Below are 26,334 nucleotides of genomic sequence, written 5' to 3'. Positions count from 1 at the left end.
GGCCAAGAAGGATGAGATGATAATAACAGCTCAAAGAACATCAAATAGAAAGGAAGGTGAGATTGTGCCTGTCCCAGACCCATTCCTGTCTGAACTCCAATGAGAAAGATGAGAATTTGATTTTAATTAAAACAAGAATAATAGCATTTCTAGTAGGTGGGTAGTATATGCTCTATCATTTCTCCAGAAAGGTGAAGACTCTATGGTTAAGAGAGGCAGATGACCTTAGAGCTAGGAAGAGTCATATCTGGGGCCATGTCTCCATTCACAACCACATTGGTGGACTCTCCCTCAGTGCATGAAAGACAATAAGCACATAATAAAGATATGCTAAATGACGGACTGGTGAAATGAATGAATGAATGAATGCATGAATTAATGAGACAGGGGAATGTAGGAAATTAGGAGTAGAAGCAATGGCAGTGTCCGTGATTTTGGTCATGATAAGTAACTAATTTGCCTATTGTACTTTCTAGTTTAAGTTTCTCATGTACCATCCCAAGACAAACTTCTGAGAAAGAGAAACTAGAAATTATGAAACTAGATCTCAAATAGGGAAAGGGATTTCTCTAAGATCACTCTGCCAGGAAATACTAAAGTAAGGGGTTGAATTCCAGTTGGTCTCTCTGGGTTGAATGATGAGCCTATTCATGCTGAATCTATGCATCCCTCCTCATTTCCTGAGCTTTTTTCTAATGACTATAGTAGCCCATGTGCCCTTATGGAGAGCAGCTTCATGTCGATCCAACTGTAGACATTCACACTCTTTGATCAGTACTTAGTAGTTGGAACCACCAAGACTGGTTAGTACATATTTAAAAAGAGAGCTAAGTGATATAGAGAAAGGGGGTAGACATAGACAGTGATACATACTGACAGAGAAATACACAGACATAGCCACAGATATATACACAGATGTAGACATACACACAGACAGAGATATACACACAGACAGAGACATAAATATACAAGCAGACACAGAACAGATACTTAAAGCCCATTTGGAGTCTCTCTACATTCTATTCAAAGCAAGTAGCCTTAAAGTAGCCAGAAAACAGGGTTTCCCTGCCTCCTAGCTGCTTTCTTGCCATTACAAACAAATTCATGTATACCCTATCCTTAAAAAAAAAGTTTCACTTGATCCTATAGGTCTCCATAAGTTCTCAGCCTATCCATCTGCTTCCCTTCTGGGCTAAATCTGAGGAAACTTTAAACTCAGTATCTCCACTTTTCCTCTTACTTGGTTCTGAACCCATTGTTATCTGGTTCCCAACTTCATCTGCCTTTCAGCTAAAACTACTCTCTACAGTTACTAGTAATCTCCATTGCCAAAGCTAATAACTTTTTCTTAAGTCTCATCCTTGACTTTTCTGCAGTCTTTGACAATATTGATCATCCCCTTTTCCTTGATTCTCTCTTCTCTAGATTTTTGGACTCTCCTATCTCCCTATTTTCTCTTATTCCTCAGCCTTCTTTTGATGGATCTTCATCTAAGCTATGACTACTCATGAGTGTAGCCCCAACCTTCAGGTCTTCCTAACTCCAGTAATGGAACTCCATCCACCAGGCCACCTAGCTGCTATCCCATGTACTGAAATGAAATGCCTGGGAGCCCAACATCACCTGATTTGCCCTAGGGGCCCATTTAGTTATTGAGTGGTATAGCCCGACTTCAGCCCTAACTCATAAGACTCCCCACTCCGTATCCTTGAATGTGCCAGGTCACTTAATGTGCCTCATTTACATGGGTTCCCTACAGCCAGTTTCCAACTAGCCAACAAACCCAGATCAAGTCAGTTCCTCTTCCAAGGCTCAACTTTGGTAAAGTGCTCCCCATCCCCAAAGGAATGGATATATCCCGCAGTTTCCGTACAGATTCCCCACTTTGTGGTCCTGATCTCTACCCACCACTCCCCAGTCATCACACATCCATGTGGACTCTGAGTAGGGCAAGACCAGCTCTGAATCCATGAATTTAATGAGAACTACTGACCTGGCTAGAACCTGGATCCTGGGGTGGAAGCCCAGTCAGAGCACCTTCAGGAGTCCATTGTTTTGGAGGTCCCTTGACTTTCTGCTGTATTCAGATGGACAAGAATTCTGAAATCCCTTGAAGCTCTCAGACCCTCCAGTCAAATGTCCCTCAACCTTTCCCTTGACTAGATGGGCAGTTTGATTCCTGTCAGATCAGGGCCATGAAGGGGGATTCAAGTTTGACCTGGCATTACTTTAACCAAGTGCCCTCACCATATGAATCAAAGATGAGCCTCCTGAGGAGTGTTTGGAGACATAGAGAGGCCAAGAAGCTGTGGGCAGGGCTGAGAGCCAGAGAGCTTCTGTGTGAATTCCCTTCTCTGCTGATCACCCTGGTCTCAGTCTTATCATCTGTAAAACAAGAGAAACAGACTTGATGGCCCCCAAAGGTCATTCCAGCTCTACTTGTGAGCCCGTGAGACCACAGGAAGAGGAGTTGGTAGACAAACGCCAGCTGCTTAATGGCTATGGCTATGGTGGAAGCAAGCAAGGGCTTAGAATGCCCCCTCTGCCCAGAGGGCAGTGGAGCCCAGAGAGCTCTTGCTACAAATAGACCTGTGAGTGGAGAAATAACCAGCAGGGGACTCACTCATTGTCTGATGCTTCCTCATCATACTGATGAAGGTTTTTACATTTTCAGATTGGTCTTCCAGTGCATTGATTGAGACAGTACCTTCAGGCTTTCAGAGCATAAAACATTGGATCACAAACTAGAAAGTTACTTCTCCATTTTACAGATGAGAAAACTGAGATGAAGAGCAATGAGATGATCGGTTTGTGGTCATGTGACTGACAACCAACAGAGGCAGAATGAAGCCAGGCATGTTCTGACCTTTGATTTGACACTGCTCCCTGATTTATTCGTAGGTTGTTTGGGGTTTTTTGCAAGGCACATGGGGTTAAGTGGTTTGCCCAAGGCCACACGGCTAGGTCATTATTAAGTGTCTGAGGCTAGATTTGAATTCAGCTACTCCTGACTCCAGGGCTGGTGCTCTATCCACTGAGCAACCCAGCCACCCCTCCCTGATTTACTCTTGCAGCAACCAAAGCTACTCTCTAACCATCAGGAAAGGCCAGTTTTGGCCACATTGGACACAGTGACATGAAGTAAGATCCTCAGAAAAACAAGCCTGGATAGAAGCAGTGGTGGGTTCAATGAAGGATGACTATGCAAAATGGCATCCATATTTGGGACAAATTAAACAAAACTGCTTTTTAGCTGTGGCAAATGGGTTTCAATATTTAATGGAGCTCACCATTACTGAGCCTGCCCAGAAAGCGGCCACTGAAGGAATGAGGAGTCTTAAATTGATCTCTCATTAGGGACCCAACATGGTACAAGGGGGAAAGCTTCCATTAGACATGGCACAGAAGCCCTGGAGCAGAGGGTGAGAAACAATCTCCAGAGAGCCCCTCACTAAGACCTCAGCATCACCAGCCCCAGTCTAGTTTATTCTCAATAGATGCAACTGTTTTTCCTTAGTGATTTCTCCTCCCCAAGTGATAACCAGACTAGATCAAGGCCATTGGTTCTTCAAGGAGTGACCTGGCTTTCCTAGAACCTGTTGGCCATCTTTGCAGATCCCTGCTCCAAAGCACTCCTTTTCAGACTTGGATATCAGACTCTCTCCCAGGGGCAGTAACCAGCTGGCTGAAGCCCACTCACCTTAGTTCCTGCAAAGTCTGCATCTCCTTCCTAAATCTCCAGCTTCCTGTTATACTCCCCCCCCACCTTTCCATAGGTAAGAATGACAGTCATACACTATCCTGTCAGTCCACAGAGTACCTTTTACCCCACTCTTCTGTGGAGAGGTTAGAGAAAGAGAAAAGTAAAAGAATTGCTGTGGGGCAGGTAATGCTTTGCTTGAGATTAGGTAATATAATTATCTAGTGGATCCAGCTAGTTTGGCCTAAGGTGCTACTTTAGAATTATTTTAATTTGCATCCTCTAATCTAATCAATAGTAATTTAGAGCATTTTTTCCATGTAAGTTTAGATATCTTTGATTACTTCTTCTGAAAACTACCATTTCATACCCTTGACAATATATCAATTGGAGAATGGCTCTTGTTTTTATAAATTTGGCTCAGTTCCAGAAGGGAGATTACTGAGGGGTGGTGAGGTTCTGTAAGAAACAAGGAAAAGCAAGGAGTATGACACAGATGAGACAAACTTCTCCTGCTACAATGGGCCTGAAGGCATGAGAGTAGAAGCAGTCAGCACCTGAGAAGATAGCCAGGGAGTCAGTGTATTTAGTTTTGGAAGGTTTCTAGAATATACACTGGAAAAGAAGGAGAGGGTCTGAACAGGGCAGGGAGGAGGTCGTAGATGAGATGACAGCACAGGGAGAGAGGAGAGGGAGAGGATATTTGTCAAAAGAGAAATCAATTCAGAATCATAGGGACAAAGGGACCAGACTCTAGAAGAGCAACTACCATAAGACTAGGTACCTATCCTTCAGGATCCTAGGCATCTAGTTGGCAGAGTGGCTAGGTGCTGGAAAAGGAATCAGAAAGACTAGAGTTCCAAACTGGCCTCCAACAGTTACTAGTTGTCTGAACCTAGGCAGGGCACCTAACATCTGTCTGCCTTAGTTTCCTCAACTGTAAAATCAGGATCATGGTAGAACCTACCTTGCAGGATTGTTGTGAGGATCAACTGAGACATTTGTAAAGTATTTAGCCAGCTGCCTGGCACATGGAAAGCTCTCAGTAAATGTGTAACTTCTTCGCCTTGTCTCCTGGGATGACAAAATGTGACTATGGAGTTCATGAAGACCAGTGCTGACTGCTCTCACTGCTGCACACACCAATTCAGAGAACCAGGATGAAAAGGCTCTGCCTAGCTGGAGGCTATGCTCAGATTTACAAGTTGGTAAGTCATTGGCATCCTCCTCTCCACTCACACTCATCACCAGCACCAGAGGCCCATCCCCAAAGTGGTATGCTCAGAAGAGACCCTAGGTATGGACAAAATCCTCAGTCCCCAACCTTGAGTTGTGGGATAATAGATGCTCCAGGTTTTCTGGTATATACCAAGAGTGGCTCTCATGGATCTGAGCCACCTTCTGGGTTCTAAGTTCTATTCTCTCCAACTCAACCTTTCTGTGTTTTATCTTCCTAGGTCTTCCCAGGTCTGACATTCTCTGTAATATGTTCTTAGATCCCTTCCAATTTTGACAAATTATTTTCTGTTTTAAGACCCATTCCAGCTGATAAATGTTCCAAGGACCACTCCCAGTCCTGACATTCCATGTTCTTAGGTACATTCTCACCCTGAACTGAATGTTCTAGGCTTCCTAACCCCTTCAGGGCTCTCCCAGTTCTGATGGAAGATGATTCTTCTTAAACAACAGTATTCCTGCAATAATGATTGAACATATGTCAAATTCTCTGTAAACCCTAAAGTATTATAAAAATGTCCCCTTAATATTATTCCTGCCACAGCCTATAGGAAAAAACAATATTCCATTCTGAGGTTCAACTCTGTGATATGTATAAGTACAAAAACAAGAATTTTAAAAAGCAAAGAAAGGAAGAAAAAAGTGGGAAAAAAGAAAGGGGAGTCATTCATACAGGAGAATTATGAAAAATTGAATGAAGAAATCAACTCCTTTAAAAGTAAAAAATGACCAACCAGAAAAAGAGTACAACTCATCAAAAATAAAATTAAGCAACTGGAAAAAGAAATCAACTCATTTAAAAGTAAAATTAACACAACTTGAAAAGGAAATACAAAAGCTAAGTGAAGAAAATAAAATCTTAAAAATTAGTATTGGGCAAATGCAACTAATGACTCTCGGAGACACCAAGAATCTATCCAAAAAAAAAAAAAAACCAAATGGCTAAAAAAAATAGAAGAAAATGTGAAGTAACTTTTAGGAAAAACAGATGACCTGGAAAATAAATCTAGGAGAGATAATTTATGAAGTATTGGTCTACTAAAGCTTGATCACAAAAAGAGCCTGGGAAATATTAGGAAATTATTGTGGACAACTACCCTAATATCCTAACAAGAAGATAAACTAATCCTTGAAAGAATCCACCGATCACCTCCGGAAAGAGACCCCAAAAGAAAAGCAGAGAACCCCTTTGTCTTTTCCCCAAGGCCCTCCGTTCTTCCCTATTTCTGTTGAGGGTGCTGTCATTGCTCAGTCAACCAGGGTCACAGGCTCCCAGTCATTCTCTCTTCCTCTCTCAATCACATCAGGTCTCCAAGGCAAGTCTTGGTGTTTCTATCTTCATAGTGTCACCCATCACCCTGGAGCAGGCCCTCAGCACTTCCTACAATAATCTGCAGGTTAGGTCCCGAATTTATCTTCCTTGACTTGAAGGACTCTTCAGTTCTTCCTCTCCTCAGTCGACAAAGAGACATTCCTAAAGTGTCAATCGTGCATAATACTCCTGTGGCTCCCTGTCACCTTCAGAATCCATTGATGACTTTTAAAGTCCTCAGCTTGCCCACAGACCTTTTCTAATCTCTTACCTTCTTTACCCCCAACAACTTCATTACCATCGGATGAAATGGGCCTCCTTGTAATCTGTACATTTCTATAGGCTGTGGTCTGGGTGTGAATCACTCTCTTCTCTACCTCCTGGATTCCCCAACTTCCTTCAGAACTAAGCTGACATCTTCTCCAGGGACATTTTCTTCCAATACTACCGGCTTCCTTCAACACTGCAATTACCTCCCATTGATACCATCCTCCAGTGTTTCTTATTGTCTCTCCCACTAGACTAGGAGCTCTCAGAGGGTAGGGTCTCCTTGATTAGCACAGTAATTAATATAGTATCTGATGAAGAAGCAGCATCTAATGCAGGCTTCTTGACTGATTGATTGATTGGGAAGAAGCTTACATCATAGAACAGGGAAGGTCAGAGCCAAGAGGGATAGAACATCCAACATAGAACGTTAGACTTGGGAGGGAACTTAGAACATGGAATTTCAGAGTAGGAAGGGTCCTTCAAGATCATCTAGCTCACGTTACAGATAAATATCCTTGAACAATTTACTTTCTTTCTCTGAAGCTCAGTTTCATCATCTGTCAAATGGGGATAATCGTCCTTCCCTCCCACTGCCTATTGGAATGAGATAATGAGATAAAGCAAAGTGCTTTGTAAACTGTACCATGCTCTATAAATGCCTGTTATTACTTTTAATAATAATAATTACACAGCAAAACCCTCTATCGCATAATGAGGACTGATTCTACCTCCTCCTCGCTGAGCTTGGCATTAATGGAAGAATTTATTTTTCTAAAAAAAGAAGATAAAGTACCCAAAAGCGGAGGCTCTAATGGACAGCCCCACATCTCCGTGCCCTTCCCACAGTATTTTTTGTAATAAAATAGCTTGTTCAGGAGAGACCCAGGGCTGATGACTCACAGGTGGCAGAACACTTACTGCATATTGGCACATAATCAAGCATATTAAAATAATAAAAATGATTTAACCAGAACAAAAATCCATTTAGATATTGGAGAATTTTGTTAAATGCTCAAATATCAGCTCTCAACAAAGCTCATTCTATTTTTTTTTAAATTAAAGAAAAGGAGATTGAAATAGATCGGAGAGCCTCCCCCTCTCTCTGGCAGGAAGAAAAGAAACAATTAAGAGGAGTACATTTCTGGGAAGATTATTTTTATTTCAATATTTCCAGTCTGTTTTCTCCAATTCAGTGCTGTATAGGGTCACTCTGGGTAACTCCAAGCCCTGAAAGGGACTCAGAAGATCATGATGCTCTGCTCCCAGAAGATACCACCAAGCTCTGCCCAGATCAAAGCCACATTGCCTGGCATCAGGAATGGGGGGGGAGTCACAGGGACACCAACCAAAGGAGACAGTTGAACCCAGGACTGCCCCAGACCACTGACTATTTCACCCTGAATGCGAAGGGAGCTTGAGATGCCCAAGAGGAAACAGGGCAGCTTTGACTTAAGTCAGGATCAGTCTTGTGTAGAAGGGTGACTGGGAAGGTAGGCACCAAGGGACTTGAGAATGTGAAATCTCAAGAGTTTACAGATGGGCAAAAGCTTCCAAAAATGCATCCAGAATGTTCCAAATCCTACAGGGAAGAGGCACTCCTGCTTCAAGATGATGGACTTTTGTCTTTTCTTATATGTTCAATATGCTCAGGTGGGGGGGGGGGATTGAACTCAGGCTCCTGTAAAACCCCATCAGAGATTTCATGGACTCATAATCAGGAAGAGAGAGGCCCTCCCTCTTGGGGTAGGGTCCTCCACGGGGTGAGTGACTTTCTAACAATGAGGGAAAATAGCCCCTCAAAATGAAGAAATTGCCTTATGAAACAATGAATTCCTCATTCCTGGACATATTCAACCAGGCCTAGCTGGCTTCTCCAGGAGATATGCTATCACCTAAATTTCTATCCTGGTTTGGAGATGGGTTAGCTCATCTGTTTCAATTCAACAAGCACCCACTAAGTGCTTGTTCATTAACTTCATTAGGTCACTAAGCACCCCCTAAGTGCAAGATATGTGTGGGGCCTGAGAATACAAGGATCAAAAGAAAACTGTGCCTGCCCTCAAAGAATTTACATTGTACTAGATAGAAAGAGCAAGGAAGTAAAGGTAAAATATCTACAAAGAAAATGCAAAAGAATTCCAAACAGGGGGGATCAGGAAGGCCCCTATAGGAGGTGAAACCTGAAGAAAGTTCAGGATTCCAAGAGGTGCAGATCAGGGAGTCAATCAATCATTAGTTTGAGGAAAAGACCATTTACTAAGGTAGGCTAGAAAAGTTAGTCATAGTAAAACATCCCCACCAACGTGTCCCTTTCTAGAAAATACAACCAGTGCTTCTGTCAAGGTCATAATCCTTGAGGCACTCTCTGTCTAGGGGAGAATGTCCTTTTACTGATAGGTAAATGTTCCCTCTGCTCTTAGTCACCAAACCTCCAGCACACTCTGGTGGGGGAGAAGACATCTTTGATGGACCAGCTAGCACTGCCCTCCCTAAATACTCATTCACTTAATAAATGAAAAGAGAATGAGCCAAAAGAAGCCAAAGGGGAAAAAAGTCACCAGTCAGATAGGAAGGGGACAAGCAGCCAGCATCCCTCTCCCACTCACAGAAGTCTTCTTTAAAGTCTCTATGGGCTCTCTTACCCTTTCGAATTCTCACTCACTTATGGCTCATCACTCCTTCTAGTTCCAAAGACAATTAGTAGGTTTTTTACCAGTACATAGCACTGACCTTGAGTCACCGTGGCTAACACCTGGTTCCTTACAAATTCCCTCATGGTCTCCTGGATTTCCAGGAAGGAAATTTCTGTGCATGCTTTTAGGCACTAGACCCCCCTCCCCATTTCACATGAATTACAGAATATTCAGTATCAGATCTGGAAGAGACCTCTGACAAGACAAATGTCAGAACTGGGCCATTATTACAGCACAAGCTCCACCTTGAGACAGTCATTCCTTTAGACAGTCCTGCACCCTCCTATAAGTGCTAATGGGAGAAGAAAGAAATTATGTCTTTAACATTTTAGTATAAATGAGCTTTGAGCTTATTAAATGAAATAAAGAGAATTCACTGAGATCTAGATTATGTCAAGTTTTTGAGGTCAGAATGTATCATTTGGAATATCAATCATATTATTGCCATTATCATTATATTATTTTCAATCAATCAACACTTATTAAGTATTCATCAAGAATTGTTAAGTCATTGGCATTCAAAAGAATTTTTTAAAAATACCTGTCCTCAAGGCATTAAAATTGTATTAAAATTGATTTTATTAAATTGTATTAAAATGGATTTTATTGATAGATTCCCCATACCATCAGTTTCCTTCCTCATTCAAGAGAGCCATAACATATAACAGGGAATTTAAAAAAAGACAGGAAGAGAAGGTAAAAAGTGGGCAAAATCAGTAGAAACACTAACAATGTCTGGTTGTGGACCTCTTCTTCCATCTCCACAAAGGAATGGGATGAGGGATTAAGTCAAGTCAAATCAAAGCATGCTCTCCTATCCCTTCTTTTGGGCAAGCTCATTCTTTACACTTTTGAGACATTCATTTTCTATTTTTGCATGTTTGTTATTCTTTCCATTATCATTCATGTATTTGTTGGGGATAGTGGCTTCTTGGTCCTGCTTCCTTCACTTTGCATCAGCCAATATAAGTCTTTTCATGCTTCTCTGTGTTGGCCATGTTTATCATCTCTTTGAACAAAGAAACAGAAACTCACATTTAAGTGGGGTGGAAAACATACACAAAGATATGTAACCAGAGATAAACTGGATAAATGGAAGGTGGCTTACAAGGCAGGTACTTGGAAAGGTCTCAGAAGAAAGTGACATTTAAACAGTCTTCAATGAAGAGTCAAAAGAAGAGAACATTCCAGAGATGGGGACCAGTCAGTGCAAAGGCCCAAATTTGAAAGACAGAGCTCTGTGCTGGACCCAGGAGGTCAGCTAATGAACTCCATGGAGAGAGTGTGTGTTTGGGGGAAGAGGGAGGAATTATAGAAGAGAAGAGATGGGAAGGGGCCAGAATGGGACCAACTTTAAATGCAATGGGGGAGTTTATGTTGGATGGATCTGTGAGCTCAAGGAGATAGGCAGTCTCCACTCATACCATCTCATCCTGTGGTTCTTGGTTCACCTTCATATTGGTGCCTTGACAAGGCCAAGGTACCAGAGGAATATTCTGACACTCCTCATTTTCATGGCATAGAAAGCTTGCACTTATCCTTTAGAAAAATAATATCCAAGGTGAAGAGAAAGTGCCAGTCTTCACTCATAGAAGACATTTTATCACCAGGCAATTCCCTAAACAAGTGAACTCATAAGTCCAGGGCCAATTCTTTTATCAAAAAAAAATCATGTACACAATATTGTTACTTTATAATATATAAATATTGACATATTGCATTACCAATGATAAAGTTAATTAAATTGAGGTTATAATATCTATAAACTCTATGAGATACAGTATGATAACAATTCCATTCCTTGCAACCTGCCTGCAACTGGTCATCCACTCTCCACAGTGGATCCAGCTTGGGATCCAAACCCCTCGGGCCACTTGAGCTGATTCTATGGCAATTATGGCCTATGCAGTTCAGCAGCCCAGGAACAGATGCTGACCTCACAGCTGTCTACAAGTAGAGAGGGCAGACCACAGCATCCCTTCAGAGTTCCTTTGCCTGAGAGCCAGTTGATTTACTGGGTAGATGCCAGGCTGCAGGAGAGAGGAGGAATTGGTGCCAAGTAAACGTTGCTTGTCAGCCTGGAAACGAAGAAAATCTGCTGATGGAAGAGACTAGAAGCAAGAAACAGTAGGAAGGCACCAGCTCTACCTTGAAGAATCAACCAGGATCAGGTACATTTCCCCAGCCACACAGAGCATGGAAAGAGTCAAAGGTCTTCTCAATGACTCAGGTGATGATATTAATATAATTCAATATTTATTTATTCAATGTCTACTGTGATAAAGGTCTTGTTTTCAGGGCTGAAAGACTGGATGGATCACAGTCCCTCCCACTGAAGAGCTCTCAATCTACCTAAAAGTAGGGGATATATAACAAATGGCTCCAAAACATGGTCTAAACTATCTAAAATGTTCTTCTGATGACCACATAGATTGTACTCAACCTAGAGAGATCTGGGAGGCTTCATGGAGGAAAAGACACTGGATCTCAGTCTCAAATATGGGCAGGATTATAAATTGACATGTCACTGTACTTAGTAGATATTTAATAAATAACCATTTGATTGTACTGTGCACATCACCTATATGTTGACCGTAAAATTTGGGACAAAATTAAAACTGGAATTTAGGCCCCCTCACCCCTGATCTATGATGCTTTCTAAATAATTGCACTGTTCCATGAGATGGCTCCTAATGAGCTCAGAATTTTCCATAAAACACCTTCAGGATCTCAGTCCCTTGGAGGGACAGAGAATTTAGGGTACAACAGAGGCCAGGAACCTTGGCATTGAAAGGGATTTCAGAAGTTCTATAGAAAAAGAGTGATTCTCAAAGTTGGCATCTATCCAGTCTAGACCCGAACAAGAATCTACTCCAGAATATCCCACATAGGTGGTTCCTGGGTCTTTGCCCAAAGAGAATCATGTCATCTCCGAAGACAACTCATCTACCTTGGGACAATAGGTGCTGTTGGGTGGCAATGGTACCACTATACAGGGAATTCCAACAGCCCTTCAAGCACATCCCAATCATCAATGAGCCCTTCAGCCCAGATACCTGACCCTGAGCTCCAAATGCTGGTCAGAGCCCTCTAAGTCTGTGTACAAAGAACACAGAAGCCCTCGCCCTGCAGACAGTTTCCATGGGGAGAGACTCCTTCCCCTTGGTCATTGTTCATCCTTAATTCTCAATGTCCTCTTCTATCCTGACCTCATTTATCACAGAAAAATAAGTCCTAGGAAACTTCCTGGCTGCTGTTCTTGGGCCAGATGCCTAATCACAAGAGTAAGGATGACAAGAAGAAAAATACCTGAGTCCTGATAGATTTCTAAGCTTTACAGAATACTTGACAACTGAGAGTTGGGGGAGCTGGGCTAAGATCAGGGAAAACAAGAAAATGGAGACAAAGAAAAGCTGATCAAATGAAATAATAGATGTAAAATACTTTGCAAGCTCTGTGTGTGTGTGTGTGTGTGTGTGTGTGTGTGTGTGTGTAAAATTTCCATTTGTTGTTGTTTTTCTCCTACCTACCTGGGCACTGTTTCTTATTTCCTTTTGTTGGATCATTAGTCATCTCATACCCCCTAAACAAGACTGTCCTGAACCCTCTTCTCATTTGATTAAACTTTCTTATTCTTGGGAGTATAATAACTCCTTGCATATCCAGACCTCAGCCTTCTCTTGACCTCTTACCCTATATCATCACTGTCTGCTGGATCCAATCATATGGCTGCTTATAGGACTAATAATCAGAGAAATGCACATTAAAACCACCCTGAGGGGGGCAGAGCCAAGATGGCGACATGAAGGGATCAAGTCTTAGGAGCTCTCTGATAAAATTCATCAGCTAAGGACTCTAACTAAACTTTCCAGAGACAGAACCCACAAAGGGACCCAAGTAAGGCAGTTCTCTTTCTCAAGGTAACCTGGAAAAGAGCAGAAAGGCTCTGCTCCCTGGAGTCAGAGGGGCGGCCTGCCAGAGGGGTGGCCCACCAGAGCGAAAGAACTTCAGCCTCCCGGAGGCAGCCCCAGGGCACTGGGAGTCTCGGCTCACAGCAGTGGGGGAGTCTCCTGAATTACACCCCGGGAAGCACCTGGCACAAAGTCGGGGAACAGTGGGGGACCTCTGCCAGAGCGAGCGCATGGAGCCCAGCCCTCAGGGCACACAGCAAGCAGGTGGTCTTTCCTCAGCCCAGATCCGGAAACAGAAGCAGGCAGAGCCGGTAAGCAGGAGCCCCCAGGGCATGAGCCCATTATTGAGCTGAGGGAGGGGAGTGAAGAGAGAGAGACTGCAGAGCTCTGTCCTCTGCCCCTGGAACAGGACTCTGGAGCTCTGACCACATTCAGATCCTGATCCCAGTCTACGCCCCCCCATAGAACAGCAGGGCCCCCCCACCTCAGCCCTGTGGCAGAGGGGGGCGCTTATGGTCATTCACAGACCAGGAGGGAGGACAGAACCTCACACACTGAGACCCTTGTGGGAGTGTCACAAAAGCTCAGGAAGCACCCCAAAAAAACAGGCTTAGGCTGGGAAAATGAACAAGCAAAGAAACAAGAGGAAGACTATTGAGAAATATTTTGCAAATGAGCCCAAGAAGGATCAAAATACTCAGTCTGAAGATGAGGAAGCACAAGCTCCTGCATCTAAAGACTCCAAGAAAAACAGAAATTGGGCTCAGGCTATAATAGAGCTCAAAAAAGACTTTGAAAATCAAATGAGGGAGTTGGAAGAAAAACTGGGAAAAGAAAGGAGAGAGATATGGGAAAAACATGAAAATGAAGTCAGCAGCCTAGTCAAGGAAATCCAAAAAAATGCTGAAGAAAATTAGCATGCTAAAAACCAGCTTAGGTCAAATGGATAAAACAGTTCAAAAAGTTATTGAGGAGAAGAATGCTTTAAAAAGCAAAATTGGCCAGATGGAAAAAGAGATAAGAAAACTCTCTGAGGAGAACAAATCCTTCAGACAAAGAATAGAACTCAGGGAGACTGATGAATTTAACAGAAATCTGGAAGCAATACTTCAAAACCAAAAAAATGAAAAATTAGAAGAAAATGTGAACTATCTCATTGGAAAAACAACTGATATGGAAAACAGACTTAGGAAAGATAATTTGAAAATTATTGGAATACCTGAAAGTCATGATCAGGAAAAGAGCCTTGACATCATTTTCAAAGAATTACTACAGGAAAATTGCCCTGATATTCTAGAAGCAGAGGGCAAAATAGAAATGGATAGAATCCACCGATCCCCCCGAGAAAGAGATCCCCAAAAACCAACCCCTAGGAATATTATAGCCAAGTTCCAGAACTCCCAAGTCAAAGAGAAAATATTACAAGCAGCCAGAAGGACACAGTTCAAATATCGTGGAGCTGCAGTCAGGATCACACAGGACTTAGCAGCAGCTACACTGGGAGCTCGTAGGGCTTGGAATACAATATACCAGAAGGCAAAAGAGCTTAGAATGCAGCCAAGAATGAACTACCCAGCAAGGCTGAATGTCCTCTTCCAGGGAAAAAGATGGACTTTCAATGAACCAGGGGAATTTCAAAGGTTCCTTTTGGAATGGCCAGAGCTGAACAGAAGGTTTGATCTTCAGATACAGGACTCAGGTGAAGCAAGGAGATTGGAGGAGAGGGGGGAAATATGAGGGACTTAATGAGGATGAACTGCATGTATAGAAAAATGATATGGATAATATTCATATGAACCATCTCAGTTAATAGAGCAGGTAGAGGGAGCTTTTATAGTTGAAGCACAGGAGAAAGCTGAATTCAAAGATAAAATATGGTGTAAAAATGGAGTCAATAGGGAAAAAAAGGGAAATGGAATGGGAGAAAGAAAAAGGAGAAGGGGAATAGTTCAAGATATTTCACATAATAAGATTTTTTTATTACAATGAGCTATTGCAATGATATGGAAGGGGGGAGGCAAGGGGGAATGAGGGAACCTTTGCTCTCATAAGAGATGGCTAGGAGAGGAAACAGCAAATATACTCAATGGGGTATAGACATCTGGAGTAAGAAGGAGCAGGGAGCAGGGGGAAGGGGTGGGGATGTGAATAAAGGAGGAGAGGATGGACCATGGGGGGACAGTGGTCAGATATAACACATTTTCTTTTTTACTTCTTGCAAGGGGCTGGGATTGGATGACCTGCCCAGGACCATAGGGCCAGGTGGATTTTGGGCCTAAGGGGTGGTATGGGGGCTCAGGGCTTCTTGGCCCCAGGACCAGGGATCTGTCTGCTGCGCCACTCAGCGACCCTACAACAGAGTCAGAGTGAAAGGAGAGAGAAAATAGAGTACATGGTAGAGGAGAAATAAGAAAGAAGGGAGTTGCGATCAGCAATGGCAACGTTGGAAAAATATGGAAGTAACTTTTGTGATGGACTTATTATAAAGAATATAATCCACCCACGACAGAGTTGATGGTGTTGGAACAAAGACTGAAGCACATTTTTTGCTATTATTATTTGGGGGAGGGTGCAGGGCAAGTGGGGCTGGGTGGCCTGCCTGGGGCCACATAGCAGGGTGATCTTTGGGTGTCTGGGGCCGGATTCGGACTCAGGTGCTCCTGGCTCAAGGGCCAATGCTCTGTCTGCCACCCCTACTATTATTACTATTTTATTTTATTTTGGGTCTTTTTTTTTCTTCTTTTTGGTTTTTACAGGGCAGTTGGGATCTGGTGGCTTGCATGTCACATGGCTGGGTGATTACTACAGGAAAATTGCCCTGATATTCTAGAAGCAGAGGGCAAAATAGAAATGGAGAGAATCCACTGATCCCCCCGAGAAAGAGATCCCAAAAAACCAACCCCCAGGAATATTATAGCCAAGTTCCAGAACTCCCAAGTCAAAGAGAAAATATTACAAGCAGCCAGAAGGACACAGTTCAAATATCGTGGAGCTGCAGTCAGGATCACACAGGACTTAGCAGCAACTACACTGGAAGCTCATAGGGCTTGGAATACAATATACCAGAAGGCTGGATATACGAGGCTGGATATGGACTCGGGTGCTCGTGGCTCCAGAGCTGGTGCTTCATCCATTGCGCCACCTGGCCATACCTACAATTATTACTATTATTCTTTTTAATTTTAATTTTTTTTCTCTCCCCTTTATTTTTTCGCCCAAGCAAGTCTATCTATATTCATGGGGGGGGGTATTTTGTTTACTTGTAAACAAGTATATTTTATTAATGTAAAAAAAAATTTGTACAAAATGAGAATAAAAACAAATAAATTAAAAAAAAACACCCTGAGGTTCCACATCACACCCTCAGATTGGCAAAGTTATCAAGAAAAGAAAATGCCAGATGCTGGAGGGACTAGCTAGTGGAAAAGAGGTACATGAATGCCCTGCTGGTAGACCTCCAAAGTGGTACCAGACATTCTGGAAAGCAATTTGGAACTATTTCCCTAAATACTGTTCAACAGAGTGATGATACCACTACTATACATAATTCCCAAAGAGATCAAAGAAAGAAGAAAAGAACCAAATGTACAAAAATATGACAACAGGTCTTTTTGTGGTGGCAAAGAATTAGAAATTGAGGGGATATCCATCAATAAGGGAATGACTGAACAAGTTGTGGTATATGAATGCAATGGAATATCGTTGTACTACAAATGTAGGGAATGGTTTCAGAGAAACCTGGGAAGATTTGTACAAACTGATGCAAAGTAAAATGAGCAGAAGAAAAACAATTTTTATAGTAACAACATCACAAAGACAAAAAACTCTGAAAAACGGGAACTCAACAAATGACCAATTCCAATATCCAAAGGAAGTATTATGTACCACGCTACTCACTTCCTGTTAGAGAGATGATAGACTCAAAGTGCAGACTGAAACAAAGCTTTTTTGACATGACCATTTGAGGAATTTTTTTCACTTGAATATAAAGGACTTTGGTTTTTTTTTTTTTTTTTTGCTTTATCAATCGGGTTAGGGGTAGGGTTGTGAGGGTAAGAAGGAAAGAAGGTGGATAGTCATTTGAAAATAAAATTTAATTTTAAAAAATCTTTCCCCCTGAACCAATGTCTCCCCAAATCTTTCTCATTTCTGTCAAGGACAATAACCATCTTGTGCCAAGGTTTAGAACCTCAGAGTCACCCTCAATTTCTCTCTGTGTCTCTGTGTCTCTGTCTCTCTTTTTCTCCCCTTCTCTCTCTGTCTCTGGTTCTTTCTCTCTCTCCTCTTCCTCCTCTTCCCCCCTTCCTCCTCCTTCTGCTTCTTCTTTTCTCTCTCCTCTTCTCCCTCTCTCTCTCCCTCCCTTCCTCTCTCTTCTCTCTCTCTCTCTCTCTCTCTCTCTCTCTCCCTCCCTCCCTCCCTCCCTCCCTCCCTCTCCCCACTCTGTCTATCTGTCTCTCTCTCCCCCTCCCTCTCTCAATCTCTAGTGTCCAGTGATTCACAAAATCCCATTGTATATACTCCCATAGTACTTCTTGGAGTACCTCTTACACATACCTCTACTCACATGATGTAGAGAATGGACTCAACAGCCCTTTCCTAGACTGCTACTAATCGGGATTCTTGTTTTTACTTCAGTTGATTCCCCCAAATCAGTCAATGACATCTTCCTACAGAGGAAACTTGATGAGGTCATTCTTTTGAAAGTTCCAGGTTCTCCCCAATGCCTCCAGAGTAATGTGATTGCCTCATCTTGGCCTCCAAAGCCTTCAAAAGCTCCTGGGTCATTGCTCTTTTTAGCAATGAGCCCCCTGCATTCCACTGGCCTACTTGGCAACTTCTGGATTTATTACAGTATTTCCTACTTTCATACTTTCCTTGTCTTGGAATGTGTTCTCTCCTCCCCGCTATCTCTTGGAATTCCTGGCTCCCAACAAATTCCCTTTCCTGACTCCGACATTAAGGTGCTGACAATGTCTCTAAGGCCACAGGCTCTGAGAAGACACTGTAAAGTACATAATGGTTCCTCTTATTCCTCATATCACTGATCTTTCCTCAGTATGCATTTTCTTACTTTAACTGTTGAAAACATGACCCATGTTCATGTCCTTGGATGTAGAAAGAGAAGAATGGGATTTCCTCTGGCTACTGAATACATTCATAAGAATCTTCAATTCATTGTTCTTTGATTAAAAAAAATTCCCAAAGACTGTTGGCTGCATTGAGCCTCCCTACATCTGGCTTCTGTTTGTTCCTCACATTTTTCAATACATCAGGACTCCATGATTCTTTTAGCAGGCTGGTCTTTCCACTAGCGCAGATCACAGCACCTGCAGAAACCTAGTGATAACATTCCTGGATTTCTTTAAACAAAAAAAATCAGATCTCCCTGAGGAGGCCTTGAATATATGTCCCATAAGAAGGATGTTCCTGGCAATGTTTAGCCTGGAGAAGAAGAGGCTCAGGACTGTCTTCAGTGACTGTTATATGGAAGGGGACAGAACTAGAAGCAAAAGGAGGAAATTGCAGAGGTAAATATAGGTTTGATATCAGGAAAGACAAATGAACAACTTCTCAACAATGATAGCCAACCTAGAATGGAAGGATCGTCCTCCTTGGGGGTCTCCCACACACACTGGACCACTACTTGTCAGGTGGGCTGTGATGAGAGACTTGTGGATGGGTTGTTCTTGAGGTTGATGGGGGTCTCCTCCAACTCTCACTTGCAACAATTAAGGAAACTCTTGGCATAGAGTCAAGCTGGGGCTCAGACAAGGGCCACATTATCCACCTCTAAGCCTGGGTTCAGGGTCTTTCACACCCTGGACTTGGCAGAGCTTACATCTAGGCAGAGCTTACAGCCTTTGGGAGTCCAGAGTCATATCCATGCTGGAATGGGACATCAGAGAAGACCATGAACCCTAAGAGAGAGTGGCAGTTCCAAAGCACTTTGAAGTTTGCAAAGTCACACCATTATTATATTATCATAACCCCCATTTTATAGAAGAGACAAAATGTGGTTTAAACTTGCCCACTGTCACCTAGTTCTTCCTGATTCCAAGGTCAGTCCTCTGTGTACCATGCCATGCTTCTCCTCTCTAATGGAGCATGCTTGAGACCAATCACATTACAAACATCTCAAAAATCTCTCCAAGATCATCTTCTTACAGAGCCTCACAACAACCTAATGATATACACAAAGCAGGAAGGAGTGTACCCATTCCCCAGATGAGGAACTGAGGCTAGAAAGGGACACTACTTGCTAAGAACACCACATAAGTTTCAAAGTTCAAGGCACATTAGCAAAGCTCAGATGAGGTCCAGGAAGACAGCCCCTGATCTAAGATGCCATAGCCTACCTCATTAAGAAGAGGTACAAGTCCAGGGGAGTCTGGGAGGAGGGAAAAGGGGAATCTATTTTTAAAAGTTTTTTTATTTCTGCCCTTGAAGTGCTGCTCCCAAGGAGGCTGCTTACCCTGCCTGCCCCGAGTCCCTGCTGGGAATCTTAAATATAAAATGAAGCATGAACCAAGCATAGAGGTGAGATGTCTTGACTTTACTTCCAGAGTTATTATCCTCATTTCACAGATGGAGCATTGAAGCTCAAAGACAGAAGGAGTTGTTGCTAAAATCATACAGCTAATCCAAGTAGAGTTAGCAATAGAGGCTCAGGTTTCAGACTCCAAGGCCGACACTGGCTCCATTGGGATATTACCCAAAGCCTCCCTGGCTTTGCTTCCCATCCAAGGAGGTGGCTTTTTAGGTCACTCTAGTACAAGGAAAGATGCTATCCTGGGTCACCAGAGGCTAATAAGAATCTTGATCCCTTTACTTTATTCAATGACTTAGAAGGGAAGTGGATAGAAACCTGAGTTGAGACCAACACAGATGATGGGTTTGCTAAATATGTCTTTCCTCCCTGTGGACCTGTTGAATCTCTTCTCTGATCAGTAACACAAGGAGCAATGACTAGAAGTTGCAAAGTGGCAAATTTATACTTGAGGTCGGGGGAAATAATCACTTCCTAGTAATAAGACTTACCTAATAGTGGAATGGGCTGACTCTGGAGGGAGTGGTTCACCCTCAGGAAAGGTCTTCAGGCAGAGGGAGGACCAACTTGGGGGCTGTTCTTGATCTCACCATCCCAGGGAGCTTCACAAGAGCCAAACACAGCTATGGAAATTCCATTCCACATATCAAAGAACATGTCTATGGCCCCTTCACAGAAGGTGGCTTTACACATCTATGGGGTGAGGAGGTTAAAGATAGGAAACTGCCAATGAGCATACATTAGATGGATGTCCTCGTGGATGGCAGCCTGACCAGTGACCATGAAGTGGGTCTGGGCTATGTCTAGGACAGGAACGAGCAGGTCATCCTCTGGAATGCTTCAGCAGAGGGCACCAACCACCAGGACCAAAAGGATGATAAGATTTCTACTCTACTCCAGGGGTTCCAAGACACTTCCCAGCTATCTTCTTACTTGATGGTGCTAGGTAGCTGAGACAGAAGCCAAATGGTCACCAGAATCCCAGCATCTCCCACTGGAAGGGACCTTCAAGAGTGTCTAGATGTTCTGCCCTACTAACAGAATTCATCACTAAAACACTTCCTACAGTAAATGTCTAACCAGTCTTCACCCAAAGGCTCTTATGATGAGACTCTTAACTAATTCCCAATAGGATTCATTCCAATTTGGGGTGGCTCTAATTGTTATGAAATTTGATTTGGTTTAGTTTTTTCCTGTAGGTGGCCAACAGCATGGCCTCCATTTTTTATTTTTCATTTTCATCTTTTTCTTCTTCCTCTTATACTTTGCTGAATTCTTTTCCCTTTTCTTCTATTTTATCACCATCATCACGATCACCTTCATTATTACATGGACACTTGGGGTCACAGAGATTGTAGCACTAAGACCCAACACTTAACTGCTGCATGTCTGATCCTCCTGGCATAGGGGAGGGTATCTTTCCTTCCTTCTCAGATTGGGAATACTCCACAGGGAGTTGGGACCCTCTACCTTTTAACCCCTCAAGGCCTGTGAGTTCAAGCAGAGAAAGTATCCTCCCCTTCAAGACTCTTGAAGGGATACTTTGAAAAAAGAACAGAATCTAAGCAGTGCCTCCTCTGCCCTCCCATTCCCCTCCTTGGGACCTTTTATCCATCCATATGCTGTCCTTAAGGCTCTGGAGGCTTTTTTGGGGTTCCCTCTGCCATCCCAAAGAATTGATACAGCCTGTTGATCTCTCTGCCTTCCCATCTGTGTGTCTGTCATCCCTTATTATTTTCTGCTGGAGTGGCCCACCTTCTCTTCCAGGCACCCATGCAATCAGTAATGGCATTTTCCTAAAACTAAGCCTCTCTTGCTGGCATACCCCAGGGAACTTCCTCCTTGATGTCAAAGCCAGTGCTGTGCTCCCCTTCCCCACACCTGAAGTCAGCCTGGAAGCTACTGAAGTCATGCATACACCTCCTTCTAGTGTGAACTTGCCTCTCTCCCCTTGGGGGAGCACTGTTCCCCAGAACCTCCTCTTGGAGCCCACCTCGGGACAGCAGGTGGTGCCATTAGGTAGAGAACACCATTTGTGTGATTTGGGAGCTATTGTTAGCAGCCAACAGATTTAGTAGCTATTTTTAGATCTCCAATTTACATGTAAAGGTAACTTTCTAGTGCTTCCAAAGAATGAGGCCACAAACAAGGAGAGCTTCTTCTGTGGCTAAGCGCTAAGCTCTACCTCACCTCCCATCCATCCACCTACCACGGGCTTCCTCCTAGGATGGACAGCTTTGAATCGAGATCCAGGAGTGACCTGGTGACTTAGGCTGCTGGAGGACCAATCTAGGTAAGGAGAAATTTCACCTCCAGAAAGAAGTTAGTACCCAATAACCCTTGAGAACACCCCAGATAAGATGCAGAGGATCTGAGATGGGCATCAGGGAAAGGAATAGTTCCATGAAACCCAGATCTAGAGTGAGAAGACTGCCAGAACTCATCTCACCCATCTCCTTAATTTTACATCTGAGAAAACTAAGACCTAGAAATGAGAGGTCACTTATCCAAGGTCATACATGAGATCATGAATATAGAGAAAGAAGGACCTTCAGAGGTCATCTAGTGTCAATCCTTAATTTTATAGATGAAGAAACTGAAGCCCAGAGATGAAAGAGCACTAACCCAAGATCACACAGAGGGTCAGAGACCCAGAGGCATTCAGAAGTCATTTGGGCAAATCCTCTGACTTGAGACCAGAGGAGACAGGGATCTAGAAAGGGGGATTATAAGGTAGGGACTGGAGAGTTCCTATGATTCTAAGCCTCGAGCTTTTCTCACTATATCTACACAAAGCTAAAAATCCAGGTTTGAATAGTTCCTTCCAACCTTCTGTCCTCTTTGTGTGGCTCTGGATAAGTCATCAAAATCTCCACTGTAAAATGAGGATAGCAGCTACTTCTCAAGGCTAGTGTGAGGATTAACTATGAATGGATGTATAACGTCCTTTGCAAATCTCAAATGTTTTCTCTCTCTCTCTCTCTCTCTCTCTCTCCTCTTCTACCTTTTACTGAATTGTGTGTCCTTGGGAGTGATTCTTTTCTATGGGCCTCAGTTTCCTCTAAGGACAATCAACTTAGAGAGCCCACAAGGTCTTCAACCCCAAATATTTTCAATTAGTCAGCCAGTGAGCATTTATCACATATTTAACACGAATTAGGCACTATGCTAAGTGCTGGGGATATAATGAAAATCAGAAGACATTCTCTATCTTCAAGGAATTCACAGTCAAAGGTGGATGATAGCAGGCAAACCAGGCCCAGGGAAAACCATTGTACCAAGTCTGGGCTCCAGTGACTTACAAGTCTTACAAGGTATGTGGTGGAATGAAGAATGTGCCTCATGGCCTGAAGGCTCAGTGTGTGAAGAGTTTGTGTTTTGGACATGACAAAGAGGTGGCTCCATGTAGCTGGAGAGGTACCTGGAGTGGCTTTGTGGGTCTGGAGTCCTTCCCAGCAGTGAGCTGGAGTTTCTCCACCATTCCAGGAAAGGGACTGAGGGGCCACTAGGCAGCCACATGCACTGCCTGGGAACATGGATGTTCATATTGACAGGGTAGTTCTGGCAGCCAGCTGAGGCTGGGCATTCCAAGCTTCCCCATTTATTCCATCTCCTTGGCTCTGCCAAGAAATTTGGTTTCTCTCAGGAACCTCTGTTCTGAACCCATGCATCATCTGGCTTGTCCACCATCTTGGAAGAGTCAAAACCTAGCTCCCTCTGTCCAGGGGCTCTGGGTGGAGGGTCCTCCCAAGAGGGGCCTGGACTGGGGATCTCTTGTAGTCTCCTCCCTCAAGCCCTGATTCGTATGCTTCCTTTCCCCCACTGTAGCTTCCTTGGATGTTCTGTCTTCCCCATTCCAACAGAAGCTCTAGGAAGGTAAGAACTTCTTGTTCTTGCTTGCATTTGTATTGCCAGTACTTCTCATAGTGCCTGGGAGACAGCAAGTGCTCAATAAATGCTTGCTGACAGACTCACTGATAGTTTTGATAAAAGGAGATATATACAATAACAGCTAGCATTTCATTAGCACTTTCAAGTTTGGAAAGCTTTAGAGATTATCTTGTTTGATACCCCCAACAATCCAGGCAGGTAGAAGCTATCATCAACCTTATTTTCAGAGGTGGAAACTGAAAGTGGGATTGAACTCAGGTTTTCCTGACTCAAGCTAGTGTTCTATGTCATGTGGCAGGCCCCTTCTCCATGGTGGTGGTGGGGGGAGGTTTAGTACTGTGACCAGCTTAATGGACTAGGAGGGTAGATTAAGATCTAGAAACCAATTCCTTCATTCTACAGAGGAGGAAATTAAGTCAATGGAGGCCCAATTCACAGCTGAGTGGACTGTCCAAGGCCTCACAGAAGATAGTGACCATGGAAGGACTTGGTGCATCACCTAAATCCTGTGCGCTCTCTACCCTGGTAGGCTCCAGTGTCACCAGGACATGTTGAGAGTCCCCTGGAAGTAACATCAGCACACCAGAGGTAGAGAAAACCAGGCTGAGGACCTCCTAATCTTAGCAAGTGTTACTAAGGCAGAGATGCTAATTATTAACTGGTAGGGCAGTCTGCTCAACTTTACCAAGCACTTTACAAATATGATCTCACTTGATCCTCCCAACAAGCCTAGAAGATAAGAGCTGTTATCCCCATTGTACAGATGAAAAAAATTGAGGCTGAGAAATGCAGCCTCCTGGAGGAGCCTGTCACAAGTTGCAAGGGAGTGTGTCCCCAGAGAGATGTCTGTTCTAGCTTTGCCTAGGGCACTGCTTTTCTAGAGTCTCACTGAAGTCTTGAGGCTCTGTCCAAAAAGGCATTTGCTTAGGAAAATAGTGTAGATTTTACACCAGTGCTTTAATAATTGATGCTTGGTATTTTCAAACATAAAACATCCAGAATCATGTTCTACCTTTAAAGTGAGCAAATAAATTGTTAACAGCCACCAGGATCCTAAGCATAAATCAAGGATATCTGTCCCCAGGGACACAGTGCATTTTTATATGTAGACACATGTCATATGTGTATGTAAATAGACACATTAGGAACATATACATGTGTGTATGCATTTAAGTTTATTGTATGTGTATGTGGAGGGTAGGTGTTCTCCCTTCCTTCTCACCCATCCCCTCCCTTAAGCTCTGAGACATGTCCTTTCTGTGTGATCCTAAGAAAGTTAATTTGACTCTCCCCACTCCACTTCCTCCATTCTACTCTCTAACCTTAAAACATTCTCCAAACAAAGACCCTCTGCCCTAGAAGTTCAATTGAGGTAGTCGAGGGGCTCCCTTGACTCTGGTGCTGCATGTGGGTACACAGGGACTGATTCTTCAGTCCTGGCCCTGCCAGTTAACAGTGGACAGTACTGAACTCGGAATTGACAAGACTGAGGTGTGAATCTCATTGATGGCACTTCATAGGTGTGTGACCCTGGCCCAGTCATTTCACCTGTTTCAATCTCAGATTGTTCTTTTGGAAAATGAGTTTATTGGAGAAAAGGAGCTCTAAGATCACTTCCAGTTTTCAACCTTGATGGACTTGCTCATTCCATCAGTGCAACAATCAGGGACAATTTCGGGCTGTCTGCAATGGAGAATACCATCTATATCCAGAGAACAAACTGTGGGTTTGAACAAAGTCCAAGGACTATTACCTTTAATTTAGGAAAAAAACTGATATCTTATTGTCTGATCTTGCTATCTCTTTTACTTTATGTTTCTTCCTTAAGTATATGATTTCTCTTTCATCACATTCAATTTGGATCAATGTATTCCATGAAAACAATGTAAAAATTGACAAACTGCCTTCTGGGGTGGGGGAGTAAGATTAAGGGAAAAATTGTAAAACTCAAATAAAATCTTTTTAAAAAAAAAAGATCACTTCCAGGCTAGGTGGTGCAGTAGACAGAGCATTGGCTCTGGAGTCAAGAGGACCTAGGTTCAAATCTGAACTTACTAGCTGTGTGATCTTGGGCAAGTTGCTTAACCCTGATTGCCTCCCATCCAGGGCCATCTCCAGTGGTGCTGATTCATATCTGGCTACTGGACCCAGATGGCTCCAGAAGAGAAAGTGAGGTTGGTGACTTAACACAGTCTCCCCTCACTCAAATTCAGTACTTAATGCTTATCGCAATATCACCTCCCTGATGTCATGGTATTCTTTGAGAATGAAGGACAAACAACACGATCCCATTACTTGTGGGACCTTGCTAGATCACAGCACTTCCCCGGTCACAGGACAGCAACTTGAGAGTTAGCCTAGTCCACCCTCCTCATTCAGAATCTATCTAAGTTGCACTGGAGGAAAGAACAGCAAGAAAAATAATCAGCTTAGATGAGCAAATGGAAAACCTTACCCAAGTGAAGGATTCTCTGAAAACCCCAAGATACCAAACAGAAATCCAAACCCCAAATAAGCTCCCTCTGCCTTTGATTGGACAGCTCCTCCAAGAACCCCCACAGAAGAAAGGGGTCCAGGTCCACTATGTCTCATCCCTCCCAGGTTGGCTCTCAATGATTTCTCCCATGCCCAGCTCTTTATCCTGAAGCCTCATTCCACTGCTCCAAGTCACTGGCTAGAATTTCCCTCCATGCCCATGGCCTTTTCCTCTGAAGTAGATGAACAAACAGAAATATAAGCCCACTCAGAAGACCACCAAAGTCCATTGGACCTCC

At 43.2% G+C, this 26,334-nt stretch overlaps 1 protein-coding gene across 1 annotated transcript in view; it reads right to left on the bottom strand.

The window, feature by feature from the left end:
- BEND5 (BEN domain containing 5) overlaps positions 1-26,334 on the bottom strand; it is a 674,083-nt gene that overhangs the window by 232,256 nt on the left and 415,493 nt on the right. The window lies entirely within an intron of this gene.

The sequence above is a fragment of the Macrotis lagotis genome, chromosome 2 (genome assembly GCF_037893015.1).
Source record: "Macrotis lagotis isolate mMagLag1 chromosome 2, bilby.v1.9.chrom.fasta, whole genome shotgun sequence".
In the NCBI taxonomy this organism is placed as follows: Eukaryota; Metazoa; Chordata; class Mammalia; order Peramelemorphia; family Peramelidae; genus Macrotis; species Macrotis lagotis.
The sequence above is the reverse complement of the archived record's forward strand: the minus strand, read 5'-3'. Positions and strand labels throughout refer to the sequence as shown.